The sequence below is a fragment of the Heptranchias perlo genome, chromosome 12 (genome assembly GCF_035084215.1).
Source record: "Heptranchias perlo isolate sHepPer1 chromosome 12, sHepPer1.hap1, whole genome shotgun sequence".
Taxonomy (NCBI): Eukaryota; Metazoa; Chordata; class Chondrichthyes; order Hexanchiformes; family Hexanchidae; genus Heptranchias; species Heptranchias perlo.
The window spans coordinates 24,409,169-24,431,021 of record NC_090336.1 but is presented as its reverse complement, the minus strand read 5'-3'; the positions used below and the strand labels follow the sequence as shown (position 1 = coordinate 24,431,021).

At 45.9% G+C, this 21,853-nt stretch overlaps 1 protein-coding gene across 1 annotated transcript in view; it reads right to left on the bottom strand.

Moving 5' to 3' along the window:
* The window catches only part of dagla (diacylglycerol lipase, alpha), a 355,821-nt gene extending 334,344 nt beyond the window's left edge, over positions 1 to 21,477 (bottom strand). The window contains exon 1 of the mRNA XM_067993813.1: positions 20,957 to 21,477. The gene's annotated coding sequence lies outside the window, so the exon portion shown is untranslated. The remainder of the gene's footprint in view (positions 1 to 20,956) is intronic.
* Between the last annotated feature and the right edge of the window lie 376 nt (positions 21,478 to 21,853).

Genomic DNA, 21,853 nt, shown 5'->3' with positions numbered 1-21,853 from the left:
CTCATACCTGCTTATGGTTTGGACATGTATAATTTAATTAGAAGCAATAGAAAATGTTGGAAATACTCAGCAGGTTAGGTCACCTCTGTGGAGAGAACAGAGGAGTTAACATTTCGGGTGTGGATCCTAAGTCAAAATTGGTAATTTAGTTAGCACCTACAACAAAGTTACTGTATCCTGGCGAATCTTTAGATCAATCAGTCTCCTCTGGTTCTCATCAACAGCCTGACCAGGGCTGATCAGCTACGTGTATTGGCCCCCAGTGTCACAGCAACAATGGCATTTATCCAGGGATACTCTTAACTTTGTCAAAAAGAATTCCACAGCTTAGGAAGTCTTGGGAAAGATGAGCTTGAGCAGTCTTGAAAATTTCAACACAGTTGGGGATTCACGTAGTAGGAACAATATATAGTATGCCATATGCGGCTTAAGAGGAACATCAAGAACAGCAATGAACGTTGAAAAAATTACGGCAAGAAAGTTTGAAGGCTGAAGATGACTTTAACCATGCCAAGTTAAATAAATCGAGCTCTCAGAATTAGCACAAAAATTACACTTTAACAGGACCCAGAGGGTTATCGCAACCACTGGAAATCTACCAATACAGCTAACTGGGTTTAACATGCAAGATTTAGCTCATACCACAAAAATGTAATCTGCTATACCTTCATGCGATATATCAAGACTTTTCCTAGGTTCTTTCTCTTTCAAAAAGAGCGACAATCTCCCTTTAATGGTTATAATGCAGCAGCAATAAATATCTTCACATAGGATTCCACCTGAACTCAGTAGACTTTTCAAACAACAGTTCTAAATTTACAAGTGAATGCAGATCTCATTACATCGCTGTGGAAAAATCATATACGTAACTCAGGGCTATGTGTAAATGATGAAGTTTATTGTATTTTTCTTCCAAGTCTCAGCAGGAAATATCTTGCTCTGCCACAAATTACTTTTGGTTTATACAGGGAAGGTGTTCCAGGACCACTACATCCATCTGAGCCAAATTACACAAGTATACAGCAAAAATTTAAGGAAAAAGAAAGGGGCAGTTTGATGTGATAAATGGATCACAATAATGAAAAATGACTATAAAAATAAACTACAAATGCAGAATGTCCCTTAAAATATAAAAAATCAACTCATATTGAGATTCCAAAGCAATAGTCAAATTGTTTCCCTCAAAGAAATACCTAGAATAGAAAAGAGAAAAGGGAAATACAAGTTTACTTGAAAAAAAATGCCATTTCAATTTTAAACCAATAGAATCTCTCATTTGCAAACATTGGTGTTCTGATGAAAAGCCAGGAGTTCAAATCAAGCAGTGACCCATTTTCATGGTAACTGTGTAGGCTGACAGCAGAGGTGATGGCCCTGCATTACACCATGGCTACTGGTCTCAAAACAATCTCAAAAACAACTCCGAGCATGTATACACACACCTCATCTCACTGGACATGAAGCAGTCCTGCATTATGTTTACTAACCTGCCCTATATAAATCACTTGGGTATTCTCAATTTTATATTTGGCTGATTGAAATCCCTTCACTACTGTGTCAGCCATGGCTGAGTGGTAGCACTCTCATCTCAGAGTCAGAAGGTTGTGGGTTCAAGTCCCATTCCAGAGATTTTGTGCAAGTAATCTAGGCTGACACTCCTTTGCAGTGCTGAGGGATTGCTGCACTGTCAAAGGTGCTGTCTTTAGTAAAAAAAATTTGCAGGGCTACGGGAATGGGCAGGGGAATAGGACTAGCTGGATTGCTCTTGCATAGAGCCGGCACGGACTCAATGGGCCGAATGGCCTCCTTCCGTGCTGTAACCTATGATTCTATTAAACTAACTTTTCTTCACATACCTTACCTCTTCATTTTTCTTATTCCAATCAAGCAGTCTGTAACACACGCAGTGTTAGCTTTGCCCTTTTCACATTGAAAATATCCAACTTGAGTAGCTCCTGCAATTTTCTACCTCCAACAAGTGGCACTTCTTTAATCTCCTGGATGTCTCTGATATATAGGGCGATACCACCTCCTTTCCTGAACACCCTATACATGGCATTCATTACCATCCTCTGAGGTCAGCTGCTTAAATCCTAGAATTTACAGCATATGAAGACACATTTGGTCCATCATGCCTGTGTCAGTGCTAGTTCTTCAATTGGGACTGTCTGCTCTAATGCTATTTCCCTACCCTTTTATATTTTACCTTTTCAAATATTTAAATTATTCTTTTAGTCTCTGCCTCAATAGCCAATTGTGGTGAAATATTTTATTTTCTAAAAACTGAGAAAATATTTTCTGTTACTTAAAAATAACCTTAGCAATCATACAGAAAACAACAGACAATTCATCCTGGATTATGACTTGCAATCTGAAGAACAATTAAACTCTGATTGACTTCACCCTGCACAATTACCAGAAACAAGTCAACTCTCATTGGCTTGAGTCTGTTCATCTAACAATTAGACTTCGTGCCTTTAAAAAGGGACACAGCTCCACCTTAGCAGCAGAACTGTGCATTACACAGTATACTTCTGTCCTTCAACTTATCACAAGCATTGCTGATGGCACTTCACTATTAATATTAAAAATGCAGACACTGCATGTTATTACAGATCCAATATAATCTTTCAGTGCTAGGTGGTTCTGAGCTGAAACTGACCAGTACATTTCAATATGCAACTTTACTTCACTAAACAGCAATTAAACTTTGAGTGATCTCAAGCTGCATTTACTTATAGCACTTAGATTTGCTGGCCTTAAAGGGAAGGAGAGCTGCATGGTGTAATCATCTTGACATCATTATAAAACATATTACAGATGACCTACTAGTTACTAAAACATTTTAAAACTGAACCAGCAGAAATGTTCCATACTATTATGTACAACATTCGAAGTGCAGAAAAATACTCAAACTGGCAAAATAAATAAAATCTTACACTATAAACCACATCCCACAAAATTAGCCTTAGTTTAGTCAATATTCTGATCTCTATAATCCTAAAAATTCACAGCCAATAAGCCACAGATCTTTACCTAGAGAATGGAACTTGCTACCACATAGAGTAGTTGAGGTGAATAGCGTGGATGTCTTTAAGAGGAAGCTAGGTAAGTACATGAGGGAGAAAGGAATAGAAGGATATGCAGATATGGTTAAATGAACTAGGGTGGGAGGAGCCTTGAGTGGAGCATAAACACTAGCATAGGCCAGTTGGGCCGAATGGTCTGTTTCTGTGCTTTTAATTCTATGTAATCTTTGAATTTGTAACACTACATGAATGCTATAACCCACAGGACCAGAATCAATTTATTTTAAAATAACTCAGTTTCAATGGTTGGATCAGAGGGCCCCCAAGCAAAATTATTCCAGACCAGAGGACCTCTCATGGAGTTACTTGCAGCAAAGTCAGATAATGCACTATTTTATGATGACACAGGTATTATACTGCGTACTGCATAAAGCATTATTCTTCTAAATTAGAGATGTGTTTAACATTCCTTTCAAGGCCATAAAATGCAATTAATTTGAGTAAATATAACTTGAAATTACTCGAGTTTAATTGCTGTTTGCAGATTGGAAGATGTTGTACCTTTGTGGCTCTGTCTCAAAGCAAAAGGCTAAAATCACTGCCCTTCTTTCACTATTTTCTTTACTACTTTTAACATTCTGGAGTGTAATGTCTGCTTTATGACTGATACTCAAAACTTTTAAGCCAATACTATACAAAGATATGGGTTGATGCAAAAAAATCAGCAAAAGGGGCATGAATTGTTTCAGGTCAAATCTGTACTACATGTTGCATATTCCAAACTATTCACTTTTCTTCACTGTCTAGCAGTATTGTGCTTTAGCTCTTACACCTGGTCAGTGGAAATCTGGAGAAGCCACTAAAATGTTGGCAAAAGTGAAACAAATGTGAGTTAATGGACATTTGCCAGTTTGAAAATTAAGAACCCTGAATTTTCAGAGTTAAGTTTTAAAACAATTGGAAACCCATCTGGAAAGCTATGTGGCAAGACACCAATGACCAATATATTTTGCACAAAATCTGGAAAAATGTAGCTGCACCAGAGACCAAAAAGGTCAATTAAAATTTCTGGTCTATGGGCCCATCTGTACTGTTAGCAGCTTGAGTTTGTTTCTTGGCAAGGATATTAGAATTTAGTATGCAAGTCACATGCACTCTAAACAAAACCAATAGATCCCTTTATATTTTTTAACCATTCGATCAAATCGCAACTTAATCATGAAGAACAGATCAAAAAAAACAAACTTGTTACAAATAACTCATAATTTTAGTAATTCATGGAGCTTATGACAAAAGTGCAAACCATCGAACTTTCCTTGTTGATGAAAACTTTTCATTTTGTTGCAATGTATCATACTACAATTAAGGCAGGAAGGAGATGAAAATGGACAGCAGATCCTGTGCATGTGGCATTTAATTCCAATGAGCAAAATAGGCTGAATTCCCTTTTAGTCTTGCCTCATGCTCTATGTACATTGGAACCACCGCTATTTCTCTTCTGCATAAAGCAAATTGGATAATCGTAAATGGCCAAAATCTTCCATATACGGTACAGCAACACTCCAGCCGTGGGAATGAAAAAAATTGCAATGCTATAGAAATATTATGCAGCTTTAATCACCATAAAAAGGAAATTAAATGAAATATAAATAGCAAAAGAAACATTAGTGGGCTGTGCAATGAGGAAGCCTCACAAACAGCTTTGTAGTATGAAAATTCTGGTGGATAATCAGGAAGGCAGATAATGAAGGTTCCGCTGTAAATGCAAACAGGTCCATAACCACCAATGCACAGCAGCAGGGTTCTCTACAGCAAATAAAAAACCGGGGCAGGGGGAGGGCTAAACAGTGCTCAATAATGCTGGGTCCTAGTAACTGAAATTTTAATATTTTCAAACACCGTATTAGGACCACTGATCTTTTTGATATATATTAATGACCTGGACAGCAAGCGGATAGTAGTGGTGAACGGTTGTTTTTCACACTGGAAGGAAGTGCGCACTGGTGTCCCCCAGGGATGATTGTTGGGACCACTGCTCTTTTTGATATATATTAATGACATGGACTTGGGTATAGTTTCAAAGTTTGTAAATGACATAAAACTCGGAAATATAGTGAACAGTGAGGAAGATAGTAACAGACTTCAGGAGGACAGACAGACTAGTGAAATGGGCAGACACATGGGAGATGAAATTTAACAGAGAACTGTGAAGTGATACATTTTGGTAGGAAGAATAAGGAGAGGCAATATAAACTAAATGGGGATGCAGGAACAGAGACACCTGGGGGTGTATGTAACAAATCTTTGAAAGTGGCAGCACAAGTTGAGAAACTATTAAAAAAACATATGGGATCCTGGGCTTTATTAATAGAGGCATGGAGTACAAAAACAAGGAAGTTATGATTAACCTTTATAAAAAGACTGGTTAGGCCTCAACTGGAGTATTGTGTTCCATTCTGGGCACCACACTTTAGGAAGGATGTCAAGGCCTTAGAGAGGATGCAGAAGAGATTTACTAGAATGGTACCAGAGATGAGGGACTTCAGATATGTGAAGAGACTGGAGAAGCTGGGGTTGTTCTCCTTAGAACAGAGAAGGAGAAGGGGAGATTTGATAGAGGTGTTGAAGATCATGAAGGGTTTTGATAGAGTAAATAAGGAGAAATTGTTTCCAGTGGCAGAAGGGTAGGTAACCAGAAGACACAGATTTAAAGTGATTGGCAAAGGAGCCAGAGTCAATGTGAGGAAACATTTTTTTTTAAAAACGCTGCAAGTTGTAACGATCTGGAATGCATTGCCTGAGAAGATGGTGGAAGCAGATTCAATAGTAACTTTCAAAAGGGAATTGGATAAATACTTGAAGGGAAAAAATTTACAGGATTAAGAGGAAAGAGCAAGGGAATGGGACTAATTGGATAGCTTTTTCAAGGAGCTAGCACAGGCATGATGGGCCAAATGGCCTTCTCCTGTGCTGTACCTATGATACTGGGCCCCATTTGTTAGATACTACGGTGTTACTCTGGGGACAGAGACATGATCTGACTGAAGCCTTACCCCTGGGAGACAAAAAAACTGAATGCTGGCAATTTGCCTCCTCTTCCCCCCCAATTAAAAAAAGAGCACTTCAAAGCAAAAAGAGGGTTCTTCCCCCTCATGCTCTACCAGGGCAATCCAGCATTACACTACCTCTAAAATCCACTGTTTATGCTCATTTTTCCAGATGGTAAATTACTGCAAAGATTAATTTTCTCTGGGCTAATGACTACAGCTATAAACTGCAAAATACCTGTTAAATAGAACTAATGAGCTTTTAAGATATTATAGTTTAATTTTATTTCCACAGCAGGAGAAAATCTAAATTAAATCCCTGCAACATTTGAAGAAATAGTAACCTATTATATCCATGGGAACAAACTAAATTTTGTTACAATATAGAGAGTGTTATAATAAAGCCACAGCTGCTTCAAGCATGATGCAATGAAAAAGAAATTTCTCTGCTACTTTACTTAAGTGTTTAAAGCTTTGGATCCTGTATGCACTTTTCATTACTGAATTCATTATTAGTCCCCTACCAATACAACATTGTTAACCAGATTGGAACAATAAGACATTTCTTCTCTACCCCTCTCCAATTACACCATTAGAGTATGAGACACTGTTTCTTCACACACATTCCCAATGGAGTACTAAGCCCCATTTCACCTCTCTAGGGCACTGGCGATAAGTGCTGCTTCACCTTATACCCCTCTCCCATTTATAGCTATTTATTCCGCATCACTCATTTAGACTCAGCCATGGCTTCTCCCACACAACCTTTGCCCATGGGAGTAATAGTCCCTACTACCTGCCTCCCACTTGTCAGAATCAAAAGCGTTTCTCCTGTTCACTGCTACCCCACCTCATTGAAACAATAGGTCCTACACATTAACGTAACTGCTTTGAAACATTTCTGAAAAATATAATGAACTCCATATAAATGCAAGTTTCATCTGCTATTCAGCACTAACTAAAGGATTTAATTAAATGTTATTCTACGAAAATAAAGATACGACTCCTCACAAATATCTTTCAATGCGGTATATTTTACACTTTTGTTCAGATTTCAAATTTCATGGATTCTGACTGTCTTGCTATTTCTCCACCATTTTCTGTTTTTGTTTCAGATTTCCAGCAACTGCACTATTTTGCTTTTACTTGTATTTAATATATTAACCATAGAAAAGATACAGCACAGAAGTGGGCCATTCGGCCCATCATGTCCGCACCGGCCCGAACCACTTTGATAACTTGAGTAATTAAGGCCCACTGTACTCCTGAAAATCCCTGCTCAATGTGCACTTGAAGAATTTGACCCATTTCAGCTTTTTTTTTAAAAAAAATCTCCTAGACCCATCTATTATGAGGATGTTCCATTTCTCAGTGGCAGTTAATTTCAGAAATATAAGGCACGTGTACTCGTGCCGATAACCTCCAATCTTCATCCTGACTGCCAGTCACAGCCAAAACTTGGGTGCAATGACTGGCAAATTTGTGATTGGAGCAAACAACAACTAGGTATCCCTTAAATTAAATCCCAGTGAAACTGCTTTGTATTGGATATCAGGAAACTTGAGATTCCTTCGCTTTAACCTCTGTAAGGAAAAGCAATCTTTGCAATTTCAGTGTCTCCTCGTTCTACATTCAGTATAGCAATTCTTTCATCTTAAAAACAACTGACTTGGCTATAAACACAAATTTCTATGGACAGTTTTCTTTTCTTTTCTCCCTTTTTTAAAATTTCTCCTTTCCTGAAGGTTTGATCCCTTGTTTATGGAAGGGTTCCAAGGGTGTTGTTTGCCCTCCGGTATCTCATCCAAGTGGCTGCAATTCATACATGATCCTCAAGAATAAATGTTGGATTGCTGGATAGTGATCAGGACTGGGAACATGAATTTTTCCCACCCCAGCCCAGGAATGAAGAGTTCTATTGTAACTCCCCAACTACTGCCTTAACGTGTCTCTGTCCTCTCAGTTCGGCATTACACTATTTGAAGAGCAGGGGCGTTCTCCTGATGTCCTGGCCAACATTAGTCCTTCAACCAATACCACCAAAACAGGATTATCTAGTCATTTATCTCATTGGTTTTTGTGGGACCTTGTGCACAAATTGGTGCCACATTTGCCTACAAATTAACAGTTACTACACATCAAAAGGATTTCATTAGATGAGAAGCACTTTAGGACATCCTGGGGACATTAAAGGTGCTATACAAAGGCAAGTTCTTTTTAACACAGCCTTCCTAGTCTGTTTGGCTCAGCTACTTACTCGATAAACTTGTTGATTTTTCAGGGAACAGTTGTTGCAGATTCTTTTCATCAAATGGGAAAATTAATTTGAAGTTAAGCATTTTTTTAAAATGAACCAATTATAAAAATCTTAATATACAGTTGAACATCTCCAACTATAACTAGACTGCACACTGTAATAAGTACTAATTTCTCTTCCAGCAAAAAAAAACACTAATCTAGTAACTGTGGTAATAATTTAAACCACGCATGGAAATGTAACCCAAAATCTAAAGCCAAATCCTTACCTCATAAGTGTTGCAACAATAAACTTGCAGTCATGGAATTAGAAAGCATTTGTTTCACTCCTTTCAGGAACAATTTAATCCATTAAAAAAAGTGTTCCAACGGTGTGACTTAAAAAATGTTACCTGCTTGATAAAGCATGCACCAATTATGAAAGAACTGCCACAAGATCCAATCTGACTGCCAATTGCAGTATGCAAGAGGTAATTTGGACTTTCAAAGCCAATGATATATACATTTTTCTGACATGAACATGAGGTAATAGTCTATGCTGCAAATCAACTATCGTTTTGATTTGCACATTTTCAACATTTACTGAAAGCAATTCGCAAAACTTCTTTTTCTTTATATAAACAAACAATCAAACTGCTTTATGGGGTTCAATAGCTCTACTGATAAGGCACCAAACTCCTAAGGCTCAGTACTAGGTCTCTTGCTTTTTCTGGCATATATTAATGATTTGGACTTGAATGTGGGGGGCTTGAAGTTTGCAGATGATACAAAAATTGGCCGTGTGGTTGATAGCGAGGAGGAAAGCTGTAGACTGCAAGAAGATATCAATGGACTGGTCAGGTGGGCATAAAAGTGGCAAATGGAATTCAATCCAGAGAAATGTGAGGTAATGCATTTGGGGAGGGCAAACAAGGCAAGGGAGCACACAATGGGCTCCATTTTCACAGCCCGATGGGTGCATTCGTGGCGTGGGGTTGCGAAAATCGGGGATTCCCGGGGTGGGTCTGGAGCCCTGCTCCAACCCACCCATTTCCGGGTTTCCGTGCTGACATGCGTGCGCAGCCTCTGCATGTGGGACTCCCGCCGGCAATTAAAGCCGGCAGGGTGCCACTTAAAGTACTTGAACAGGTACTTCAGATTGTTTACAGGCCTGATTGACCTGTTATTTTAACAGGGATCGGATTTTGCAACTGACTGAGACTGTTTCCCGTACTGGGGGAAACACTCCCAGTTCAAATGGACGTGTTGCAGCCATCAGCCTGTGGCAGCTGCAAAGATCCATTTGACAGGTTGGGGTTGGGGTTGGGGGGGCGCGGGGGAGGGGAAGACCCTCACTCATTGCAGGAGGCCACTCTGTCACTTTGGACAAAGTTTGGCCTCCACCACCCTCCTCCTAACAACAAAATTCACCAACTTGCACACTTACCTACCTTGCGGACCCCCTCAGATGGGGGCAAACAACATCACCAGCCTCTCCGTCCACCTCTAACACGTGGAGCTCCACAACACAGTGCTGTGATACATCCACCTGCACGGCAGGAGGGAGGGCAACCACAGAGAGAGATGCGTCGCAGAGGGCACTACCCTCGCCACGGGGTCCACAGACAGAGGCTCAACTTCCTGGACCTTTCTGAGCAGCAGTGCACACGGAGGCTCAGAGTCACTCGACATGTAGTCGTGGACATCTGCAGTCTCCTTCATGCCGAGCTGCTCCCGGCTGGCCCGAGCACCATCTTCTTACCTGTCACTGTCAAAGTCACCACTGCCCTCAACAACTTCTCCTCCGCATCCTTTCAGGGTGCCACCGGGAACATCGCCGACATCTCTCAGTCGTCTGCACAAAAGAGCCCTGCAAATACACCTACACCCACTCTGCAGTGACACAATGGGTGGCATCAGTTGTGGGTCTTCAGTGTGATCCTCAGGAAAGGGCATTATTGCACAAACCAGACAAGATTCGCAAAGACGTGGCAGTAGTGGTGACAATATAGTATGTAATGTGACTTGATCAGAAATTAAATAGAAGTGAAAACCATGACAAACCCTCAAACACCCTTGTGCATCCCCTTCACGTTCACGACACGTTTGCCTTACGCTTCCTACTGCACATATGTGATGCATGCCCTGTGGCTGCAGCAGGTTGAGTGATGCTGTCCGTGAAAGAGATGCATGAGAGGGAGAGTATGAGATAGAGCCATGAGATTGTATTAGGATTGGGTTGAGTGGTAGTGGCGGGATGAGTACTGGCGAGGTGGGTGCGTGCAGGTAAGATGAGCATGAGGTTTGAGTGGGTGTGAGGAGTGATGTGACAGAGTAGTGTTGGCTGTGCTGAGGCGATGTGGGGTGGGGGCGGTGATATGGCAGACGGAGTGTAGGGGAATGAGTAAGTGTACTCACTTTGGCTGACCTACTTAGGTCATTGAAGCGCCTCCTGCACTGTATGCAAGTGGGCGATATGTTAGTGGTGCAGGTGACCTCCTCGGCCTGGCTCAAGCCAGGCCTTCTTGGTGGCAGAGGCAGGCGCTTCCTCCCTCCCGCCCGCCGGGGGGAAGATCTCTGTCCTCCCCCTCACCCCATCCAATAAGAGCTGGAGTGAGGCATCATTAAACCTGGGAGCAGCCTTCCCCCTGGGCTGCTCCATGCTGTAATTTTTCCTATTTCCTGCAGCATCAGTCAGTGGAGGACTGCCCCTTTAAATAAGGCTCCTCCAGCTGACAGACCTTACTGCGCATGCGCAGTCCACCCGCCGCACAGCTTAGCAGCGGGGAACCCGGAAGAACAGGTAAGTGGATCCAATTAGCCTGCGATTGCGTGCGGAGCAGACTGATTTCACCGGGCGCATTACCCACGCGCCCGATCGACCCCCCCCCCCCGCGAACCATGGTAATATCAGGCCCAATAAATAGGAGGATACTGAGAGGTGTAGTGGAACAAAGGGACTTTGGAGTGCATGTCCACAGGTCCCTGAAGATAGCAGGACAAGTAGTTAAGTTGGTTAAAAAGGCATATGGGATGCTTTCCTTTATTAGCCAAGGCATAGAATAAATGAGCAGGGAGGTTATACTAGGACTGTATAAAACATTAGTTAGGCCACAGCTTGAGTACAGCGTACAGTTCTAGTAGCCACATTACAGGAAAGATGAGATTGCACAGAGGAGATTTACGAGGATGCTGCCAGGGCTGGAGAATTTTAGCTATGAGAAAAGATTGGATAGGCTGGGGATGTTTTCTTTGGAACAAAGGAGGCTGAGGGGAGATTTAATTGAGGTGTATAAAATTATGACAGAACCAGATAGAGTGGATAGGAAGGACCTATTTTTCTTAGCAGAGGGGTCAGTGACCAGGGGGCATAGATTTAAAGTAATTGGTAGAAGGATGAGAGGGGAGCTGAGGAGAATTTTTTCACCCAGAGGGTGGTGGGGATCTGGAACTCAATGCCTGACAGGGTGGTAGAGGCAGAAACCGTCAACTCATTTAAAAAGTACTTGGATGTGCACTTGAAGTGTCGTAACCTACAGGGCTACGGACCAGGAGCTGGAAAGTGGAATTAAGCTGGCTAGCTCTTTTTCGTCTGGCACAGACAAGATGGGCCGAATGGCCGCCTTCTGTGCTGTAACTTTCTATGATTCTATGAAACTGCAGCCTCAACTGTCATTTGATTTTGCTCACAATGCGTTAAGCAAGAAAATCACAGAGCAAGATGCTATCATTACCAACTGTTTTATATTTACCTTTTAAACTGAAAGCTGGTTTGAGGTAAAAGTGTTAATATTGAAAAATTATGCATAATTGCAACAATTACAAAATCAGCATTGTTGTTTGTTTATAGTACAAGCTTTTTTCCCCCCAACTTCTAATATTTGGGATTGCAAGTCGATCCTCTTCCAAATCTCAAGCTATTTCCTTGCAACGATACATTTTTTAACTCATCAGTTTTCAAAAGCATGTTCTTTCAGTAGCACAAAGTCAAAATTCAATATTTTCAGCTGGACAAACTCCATATCACAGGGAGTCAATACAGATACTAATCAACAGCTCTTCCACTGCATTTTTAATTCTTGCAGCAACCTACCACCAACACCTAAATCAGTTTTATTAAATTATACAAACTGATGCACCAACATTCAAGATCTTGTTTGTAAGCAACGCTGAAAGCAGATGAACATGCACCAGAAGAATTGAAACATTTAGGGGTAAATTTTAACATCCCGACGGGATCTCAGCAAGGGGGTGGGAGGGGAGCAATGCATGGGAAACACCAAAAAAATGTTGTGCCTTTTCTCAAGCAATCGCGACTTAATTGAAGGCCCCTATTGTGGCTTCTGGGTTTTGCGTCTGCAAGTTGCGCAGCGGGCGCACTGCACACCCGAGTGACATGCTGGATTATTTAAAGGGCCATTGCAACCATGGGTTTTTTGAGGGAGAAAGGAGTAATTTAAAGAGATGGAACAGGAGAGGAGGAGGCCAGCACCCAGGTTCAGTGAATCCTCGCTGGAGTTTCTGCTAGCCGGTGTGAGGAGTAGGCGACAAATATTGTACCCTGCAGACAGGAGGAAGCGCCCTGCCTCTGCCACCATGGCGGCCTGGCTCGAGGTGGCAGAGGAGGTGACCAGCAGGACCACCGTCGCCCAGACTTGGAGGCAGTGCAGGAAGCACTTCAATGACCAAACCAGGTCAGGAAAAGTGAGTACACAGTTAGTGATTCACCTGCATTCTGTGGTGCACATGACCCTACCACCCCCACCACCTCACACTCTGCCCTGCGAAGCCTGCTCCATCACATCACTCCTCACACCCACTTAAGGCTCAGTGTCAAGTTACCTTCACTTTCTGTGCAATTCACCTCCCCATTTGTGCACCCACCACTCCCACTCACTCCAATCCTGATGCAATGTGATCAATTGGTCTGATAGTTACCCCCTGCATCTCTTTCACTACTCTGGGTCAGTTTGACAATGCATCCAACGGGTGACCCCATCACCCTCACGTCAGTACTTTCTTCCCTTGTAGGAAAAGACAGCATAAAATGCAAGGGAGAGGAGTCGGACTGGAGAGGGGCCACCACAAATAGTGGCCCTTAGAGGCGGAGGAAGCAGCCTTAGACATCAGCCGAACGGTGGAGTGCCGGGGATGCAGAGGCTGGCACCCCGCAAAAGTCTGGTGATAGAACTTTAACATCCCTCACATAACATGAATTGATGTTATCAATGATTGATCTGTTGCACACCTCAGGAAGCTCATCGCAACATTACTTCTGCAATGATTCTTAAAATTGTTGGATGTTCTCTTACAGGGCCTTCAAGGAGTGACGACTAGGACGAGGGTGATTCCTCAGAGGAGCTCCATGCTTCTGAGGGCACAGCGTCATATTATAATAAGCCATGTACCGGCGCAGATACTCTCACCTTGGTGGGTCCTATCAGAGAGGTGGTTGGGTTGTCACCTGGTGAGTCCCAGGGGTTTTCCCCCTGGGAATCAGGGGGAAAACTCTCCAGTAGCTGGAGTCATACCTAGCACAAAGGAAGATGATAGTGGTTGTTGGAGGCCAATCATCTCAGTCCCAGGACATTGCTGCAGGAGTTCCTCAGGGCAGTGTCCTAGGCCCAACCATCTTCAGCTGCTGCATCAATGACCTTCCCTCCATCATAAGGTCAAAAATGGGGATGTTCGCTGATGATTGCACAGTGTTCAGTTCCATTCACAACCCCTCAGATAATGAAGCAGTCCGTGCCCACATGCAGCAAGACCTGGACAACATTCAGGCTTGGGCTCATAAGTGGTAAGTAACATTCGCACCAGACAAGTGCCAAGCAATGACCATCTCCAACAAGAGAATCTAACCACCTCCCCTTGACATTCAACGGCATTACCATCGCCGAATCCCCTACTATCATCATCCTGGGGGTCACCATTGACCAGAAACTTAACTGGACCAGCCACATAAATACTGTGGCTACAAGAGCAGGTCAAAGGCTGGGTATTCTGCAGCGAGTGACTCACCTCCTGACTCCCCAAAGCCTTTCCATCATCTACAAGGCACAAGTCAGGAATGTGATGGAATACTCTCCACTTGCCTGGATGAGTACAGCTCCAACAACACTCAAGAAGCTCGACACCATCCAGGACAAAGCAGCCCGCTTGATTGGCACCCCATCCATCACCCTAAACATTCACTCCCTCCACCACCGGCACACAGTGGCTGCAGTGCGTACCATCCACAGGATGCACTGTAGCAACTCGCCAAGGCTTCTTCGACAGCACTTCCCAAACCGCGACCTCTACCACCTAGAAGGACAAGAGCAGTAGGCACATGGGAGCAACACCACCTGCACGTTCCCCTCCAAGTCACACACCATCCCGACTTGTTGGAAATATATCGCCATTCCTTCATCGTCGCTGGGTCAAAATCCTGGAACTCCCTACCTAACAGCACTGTGGAAGAACCTTCACCACACGGACTGCAGCAGTTCAAGAAGGCGGCTCACCACCACCTTCTTAAGGGCAATTAGGGATGGGCAATAAATGCTGGCTTTGCCAGCGATGCCCACATCCCATGAACGAATAAAAAAAAACACAAACATGGTGCAGCAGAGTGGTAGGAGTGATGTAGCCCTGGCCCAGGAGAGGGATAATGGCAAAAGGGGACATGGAAGTGGGGACTCCACTCAAAGCGCTCCCAAGTCTCACCTGTTGCCCCCCCCCCTTCAAACGGTATCAGCAATGCTGCCTCCTCTCCCGAATGCAGAGTCTGCCCCTGCAGAGGGGCAGATGGAGCAGTCTTTGGCAGGGTCTTCGCGGGCTCCAAAACCCAGAGGTGGTAGACCAAAAGCATCTAAACTAGTCAGGGCACGAATCTGAGCAACCTGCCACTACCTCTGCTGAAGCCACTGGGGATGCACCACGTAGAAGTGCTAGGAATAGGCAGTCTAAGGTTTTGTAATCACCAAGGGTATGCACAAAGTGTCTAAGAGAATGTTAAGTTTTTCATTTATATTCGATTTTTGTTAAATGCACATTAAATGTTATAACTCTCACCACCACGTCTTGCCCATTCTTGAGTCCCTTTTGTGAAAGCGCCTTTCATGTGCTTCATCATGAACAGAGAGATGACGCCATCCATTGGGCACGTTTAAACTGGGTGCATGTGTGGTTGTAGGACTGTTTTGTGCAACCGGGGTTTTGAGAGGGGGGGGGGCGGGGAGGGGGCCTGGTGGTGGTGGTGGTGGTGCTCGTTCCAGGTGGTCTCAGTACTTGACTATCTTCACTTTGCAGATCTCATGAGAATCTGTCAAAGATGAGTGACTCCCTGGCATCACGAGCAGCCAGGTGAGGCACTGCGCTGCCGATCGTTTGCCCATCGTCCTCCTCGTCTTCTTCAATGTTAATGGCGTGTTCAGCTGCTTCATTAGCGCATGGGACCTCATCCACTAGTAACCCTCTCTGTTGAGCGATGGTGTGCAGGACGCAACACACAACTATAATTCTACACACCCTCGCTGGTGCGTAGTGAAGGGCTCACAGAGATTGATCCAAGCACCTGAAGTGCATCTTAAGCATTCCTATAGTTAGTTCAATGACAGTCCTGATGGCGATGTGACTGGTGTTGTACCGCTGCTGTGCCTCGCTGGTGGGGTTTCTCAGAAGTGTCATGAGCCACGTATGCAGGGGGTATCCCTTGTCCCCGAGGAACCAGCCCTCAAGTCTGTTTTATGCGTGGAAAAGGGCTGGGATATTGGATTTCACGCAGAATGATGGAATCACGGCAACTGCAGAAACCTCTTCCGGTGGTTGCAAACCAGCTGCACGTTGACGGAGTTATATCCCTTTCGGCTGAGGAACAGTCCTGGCTCATGTGCAGGTCCTCGGATTGCTATGTCTGTGCAATCAATTGCACCCTGTACCCATGGGAAGCCAGCCAGAGTGTGGAAGCCCACTGCCCTCTCAGTGTGGCTGATGTCGTTGATTGGGAAGTGGACGTAGTCGAATGCCCTGGCAAACAAGCCATCCATGACCTGTCGTATACACTTATATGCTGACGACTGAGAGATCCTGGTGATTTCCTCAATGGCGAAGAAATTGAGGTAGTGGTGACTTTAACTGTGATGGGCAATGTGTGGCCAGCTGGGAGCAGCTCTGCATGAAGAAGCATGCAGATGTCTGCGGCCACCTGATGACTCAATCTGAGCCTTCGTGTGCACTGCTCCTCAGAGAGGACCAGGAAGCTCAGCCTCTGCTTGTAGACTCTCTCATGTGGGTAGTGCCTCCTGTAATCTCAGCCCCACCATTGATCCCCTCTCTGTTCTTCTGCAGGTCCTTATGGCGCACCTCTGTCTTGTGGAGCTGCAATTCCCAGAACTGCACACCGTGCCTGCCGCCGATGGTCATCTGCCACCTCCTCCTCAGATGTACTGCTGAATAAATCCATTGCGGCCCCCATCCTGTTAGTGTCAGTTTGAGGGGGGTCCAAAATGTAGTTAAGTATGTCTGAAGACAAGAATTCTGAGTGTGAACAAAGAAATCTCAGACTAAACACAAAGTACTCCCAGCCAAGGTTTGTCTGAGAGAACTGTGTGCCCTGCTACAAAAACTCACCTTTTCTTTACACGTGTCAATCACAGGTTTAAAGGTCCAAATGGCTGCCGGCTGCAACTTGCCTCCGTCACCATGGCATCTTTCAGAGGCCAAGGGAGACCCGTTAAGGTCGAGTTAAAATCGTTTGTCTGCCTCAATACACTAAAATTTAATGTCCTTAACTACTTTAACTGCACCTTTAAATATCAGCACGCCAGCACTTACTTCTGGGTTCCAGAAGCGTGCACACACCCAGATGCATCTGGGTCAAAAGCAGAAGTTGGCGGGTTGGAGCTGGAATTCGTTCCAGCTCCCAAATTCCACAATTTTCACTGCCCTCCACCCACCGCCCCCAACCCACCCATTCTTCGGCATTAAAATTTACCCCCAGTTTTAGAATACTTTCCCTTGTTTTTCTAATTTGCCTTCTCCTTCCTTGTTCTAAATACCGACCCCAGGTCAGATTGATTTTTTTTTTTAGAAAGACTGTTTGGTCCTTATCAGCTTCAATGGTTTACATATATTTCCGAAGTTTTCAGTTCCGCACCAGGTGAATGGAGAGAAGCATGACAGTTATACAGTCTATTACATGTCTATTTAACAACTGCTGCCAATTTGTCCTTCCTAAACTCTGCCCACCAAGGCATTTCTGACACATGTCTCTCCTGATGTTAGTCTAATTAAACATTTATCTACATTCATTCCCCCATCACTCACATTTTACACATCTATGTATATTCCCCGCATCACAAGACAAAAATCACTTGTTAATCAGACTGTAGTGATTTAGAGATTTGCGCTGCAAGCATATTTTAAGACAAACAGAACTGTCTGAGAATACACTGCAACAGGATTACCCCAAAAAAGCAATCTCAGCTTGTGCCCCAAGACTAAGCTTACTGCCCAATGGCACAAACTGGGCTGTGGTACATCTTCCCCAATGCCAGTCACAATAACAAAAACCAAGCACACAGAGCAATAGGAACATTGAGGCCCAAGAACAATGGGGATGCTTTGTCAGAAGGCACACTCATAATTGCCACCAGCATACATTTACTTCAGCCAAGGCCTGGCTTCAACATTGCCCTTTTCCATCGCCTGTTAAAGAGAGGAGACACCATCTTTGCCCCTTTCTTCCCCCCCCCCCCCCGCATTAATCCTTTAGGTAAGATGCCATGTCTACCTATCCCTTTCCCCCTTTGGGACACTCCTTTAAATAGACCCCATCACCGTCCATTACCACAGGGGTAATCTTTCAGTCAGACCATATCTCTGCTATATTTCCCTCTGGGATGACCCATTTGTCCAGTGTAAACCCTTCAAAACGACTCCATCTTTGCTCTATTTCCCCCTTGGGGTATCCATTCAAATATAACCGGCCTCTGCTCCATTTTCTCCTGGTGTGTCCCTTTAGATAGACCCTGTCTCTGCATCTACTTCAGACATACCTCATCTCTGCTCCATTTCCCCCTGGAAGTTATCTCAGACATCTCTGCACCATTGCCCCCATGGAATCCTCTCAGACAGACCATGTTTTTGCATCCATTTTTCCAGTTTAACCCCCCATACAGTCGTATCTGCTCCATTTACCTCTGAGGTGCCCCCTCAGATAGACACTCTCTGCCCCATTCTCCCTGAGGTGTCCCCTCAGACATACTCTATGTCTTCTATGGACTCCCCCCCCAATGTGACCCCTCTGACCTTGTCTCTGCTCTATCCCCATCCCCTAAAATACCCTATCTTTGCTCCATTCCTCCCCATGTAACCCCTCAAACAGACCATGCTTTTGCGACATTTCCTACCCCCCCCCACCCAAGGTAATCCCTTAGACAGGCCATGTCCTAACTCCGTTAGCCCTCCAGCATGTAACCCCTCAAACAGACTATGATCTTTTCTCCATTCCCTCCCACCCCCCAGTGTAACCCCTCAGATAGACATGTTTTTGCTCCATTCCCTTCCCCCCCCAGTATAACCCCTCAGATAGACCATGATCTTTGCTCCTTTCCCTCCCCCCCCAGTATAACCCCTCAGATAGACCATGATCTTTGCTCCTTTCCCTCCCCCCGCCAGTATAACCCCTCAGATAGACCATGATCTTTGCTCCATTCCCTCCCCACCAGTGTAACCCCTCAGATAGACCATGATCTTTGCTCCTTTCCCTCCCCCCCCCCAGTATAACCCCTCAGATAGACCATGATCTTTGCTCCTTTCCCTCCCCCCCCCCCAGTATAACCCCTCAGATAGACCATGATCTTTGCTCCTTTCCCTCCCCCCCCCAGTATAACCCCTCAGATAGACCATGATCTTTGCTCCTTTCCCTCCCCCCCCCAGTATAACCCCTCAGATAGACCATGATCTTTGCTCCTTTCCCTCCCCCCGCCAGTATAACCCCTCAGATAGACCATGATCTTTGCTCCATTCCCTCCCCACCAGTGTAACCCCTCAGATAGACCATGATCTTTGCTCCTTTCCCTTCCCCCCCCCAGTATAACCCCTCAGATAGACCATGATCTTTGCTCCTTTCCCTCCCCCCCCCCAGTATAACCCCTCAGATAGACCATGATCTTTGCTCCTTTCCCTCCCCCCCCCAGTATAACCCCTCAGATAGACCATGATCTTTGCTCCTTTCCCTCCCCCCCCCCAGTATAACCCCTCAGATAGACCATGATCTTTGCTCCATTCCCTCCCCACCAGTGTAACCCCTCAGATAGATCATGATCTTTGCTCTATTCCATCCCCACCAGTGTAACCCCTCAGACAGACCGTGTCTTTGCTCCATTCCCTCCCCCCCCGCCGTGTAACCCCTCAGACAGACCAGGTCTCTGCTCCATTAACCCTGCCCCATGTAACCTCTCAGACAGACCATGTCTCTGCTCCATTACCCCTGCCCCATGTAACCCCTCAGACAGACCATGTCTCTGCTCCATTACCCCTGCCCCATGTAACCTCTCAGACAGACCATGTCTCTGCTCCATTAACTCTGCCCCATGTAACCTCTCAGACAGACCATGTCTCTGCTCCATTAACTCTGCCCCATGTAACCTCTCAGACAGACCATGTCTCTGCTCCATTAACTCTGCCCCATGTAACCTCTCAGACAGACCATGTCTCTGCTCCATTAACTCTGCCCCATGTAACCTCTCAGACAGACCATGTCTCTGCTCCATTAACTCTGCCCCATGTAACCTCTCAGACAGACCATGTCTCTGCTCCATTAACTCTGCCCCATGTAACCTCTCAGACAGACCATGTCTCTGCTCCATTAACTCTGCCCCATGTAACCCCTCAGACAGACCATGTCTCTGCTCCATTACCTCTGCCCCATGTAACCTCTCAGACAGACCATGTCTCTGCTCCATTAACTCTGCCCCATGTAACCCCTCAGACAGACCATGTCTCTGCTCCATTAACTCTGCCCCATGTAACCCCTCAGACAGACCATGTCTCTGCTCCATTAACTCTGCCCCATGTAACCCCTCAGACAGACCATGTCTCTGCTCCATTACCCCTGCCCCATGTAACCCCTCAGACAGACCATGTCTCTGCTCCATTACCCCTGCCCCATGTAACCCCTCAGACAGACCATGTCTCTGCTCCATTAACTCTGCCCCATGTAACCCCTCAGACAGACCATGTCTCTGCTCCATTACCCCTGCCCCATGTAACCCCTCAGACAGACCATGTCTCTGCTCCATTACCCCTGCCCCATGTAACCCCTCAGACAGACCATGTCTCTGCTCCATTAACTCTGCCCCATGTAACCTCTCAGACAGACCATGTCTCTGCTCCATTACCCCTGCCCCATGTAACCCCTCAGACAGACCATGTCTCTGCTCCATTAACTCTGCCCCATGTAACCTCTCAGACAGACCATGTCTCTGCTCCATTACCCCTGCCCCATGTAACCCCTCAGACAGACCATGTCTCTGCTCCATTACCCCTGCCCCATTCCCCCTGAGGTGTACCCTCACTCCGCGCTTGTCACCTCCGGCGCCGGGGGTGTTCGCATTCCCCAAGATCTATCCCGCTGTCCTCTGCTCGGCTGTGCCTTACCTGAGGAAGAGAGACTGTTTGGCCCCGGCACTGCGCGCTCTGCCGCCATCTCCACCTTCTTCCCCTCGCACCCGCTCGCGCTCCGGCTCCGGCTCCGATGGACAACCGGCGCCCGCGAGCAACAGCGGTGCCAAAACATCGCGAGAAGAAGGAACGCTCGGCCACAGTGTGAAAGACGGGACACAGAGGTAAAAGGAGCGGGAGCGCGCAAAGGGAGTGGGAGCAAGGAGTGTAGCGGGAGCGCGCAGAGGGAGTGGGAGCAAGGAGTGTAGCGGGAGCGCGCAGAGGGAGTGGGAGCAAGGAGTGTAGCGGGAGCGCGCAGAGGGAGTGGGAGCAAGGAGTGTAGCGGGAGCGCGCAGAGGGAGTGGGAGCAAGGAGTGTAGCGGGAGCGCGCAGAGGGAGTGGGAGCAAGGAGTGTAGCGGGAGCGCGCAGAGGGAGTGGGAGCAAGGAGTGTAGCGGGAGCGCGCAGAGGGAGTGGGAGCAAGGAGTGTAGCGGGAGCGCGCAGAGGGAGTGGGAGCAAGGAGTGTAGCGGGAGCGCGCAGAGGGAGTGGGAGCAAGGAGTGTAGCGGGAGCGCGCAGACGGAGTGGGAGCAAGGAGTGTAGGGAGAGGGAGTCGAGGGAGTGGGAGCAAGTCGTGTAGCGGGAGCGCGCCTAGGGGGTGGGAGCAAGTCGTGTAGCGGGAGCGCGCCTAGGGGGTGGGAGCAAGTCGTGTAGCGGGAGCGCGCCTAGGGGGTGGGAGCAAGTCGTGTAGCGGGAGCGCGCATAGGGGTGCGAGCAAGTCGTGTAGCGGGAGCGCGCCGAGGGGTGCGAGCAAGTCGTGTAGCGGGAGCGCGCCGAGGGGTGCGAGCAAGTCGTGTAGCGGGAGCGCGCCGAGGGTGCGAGCAAGTCGTGTAGC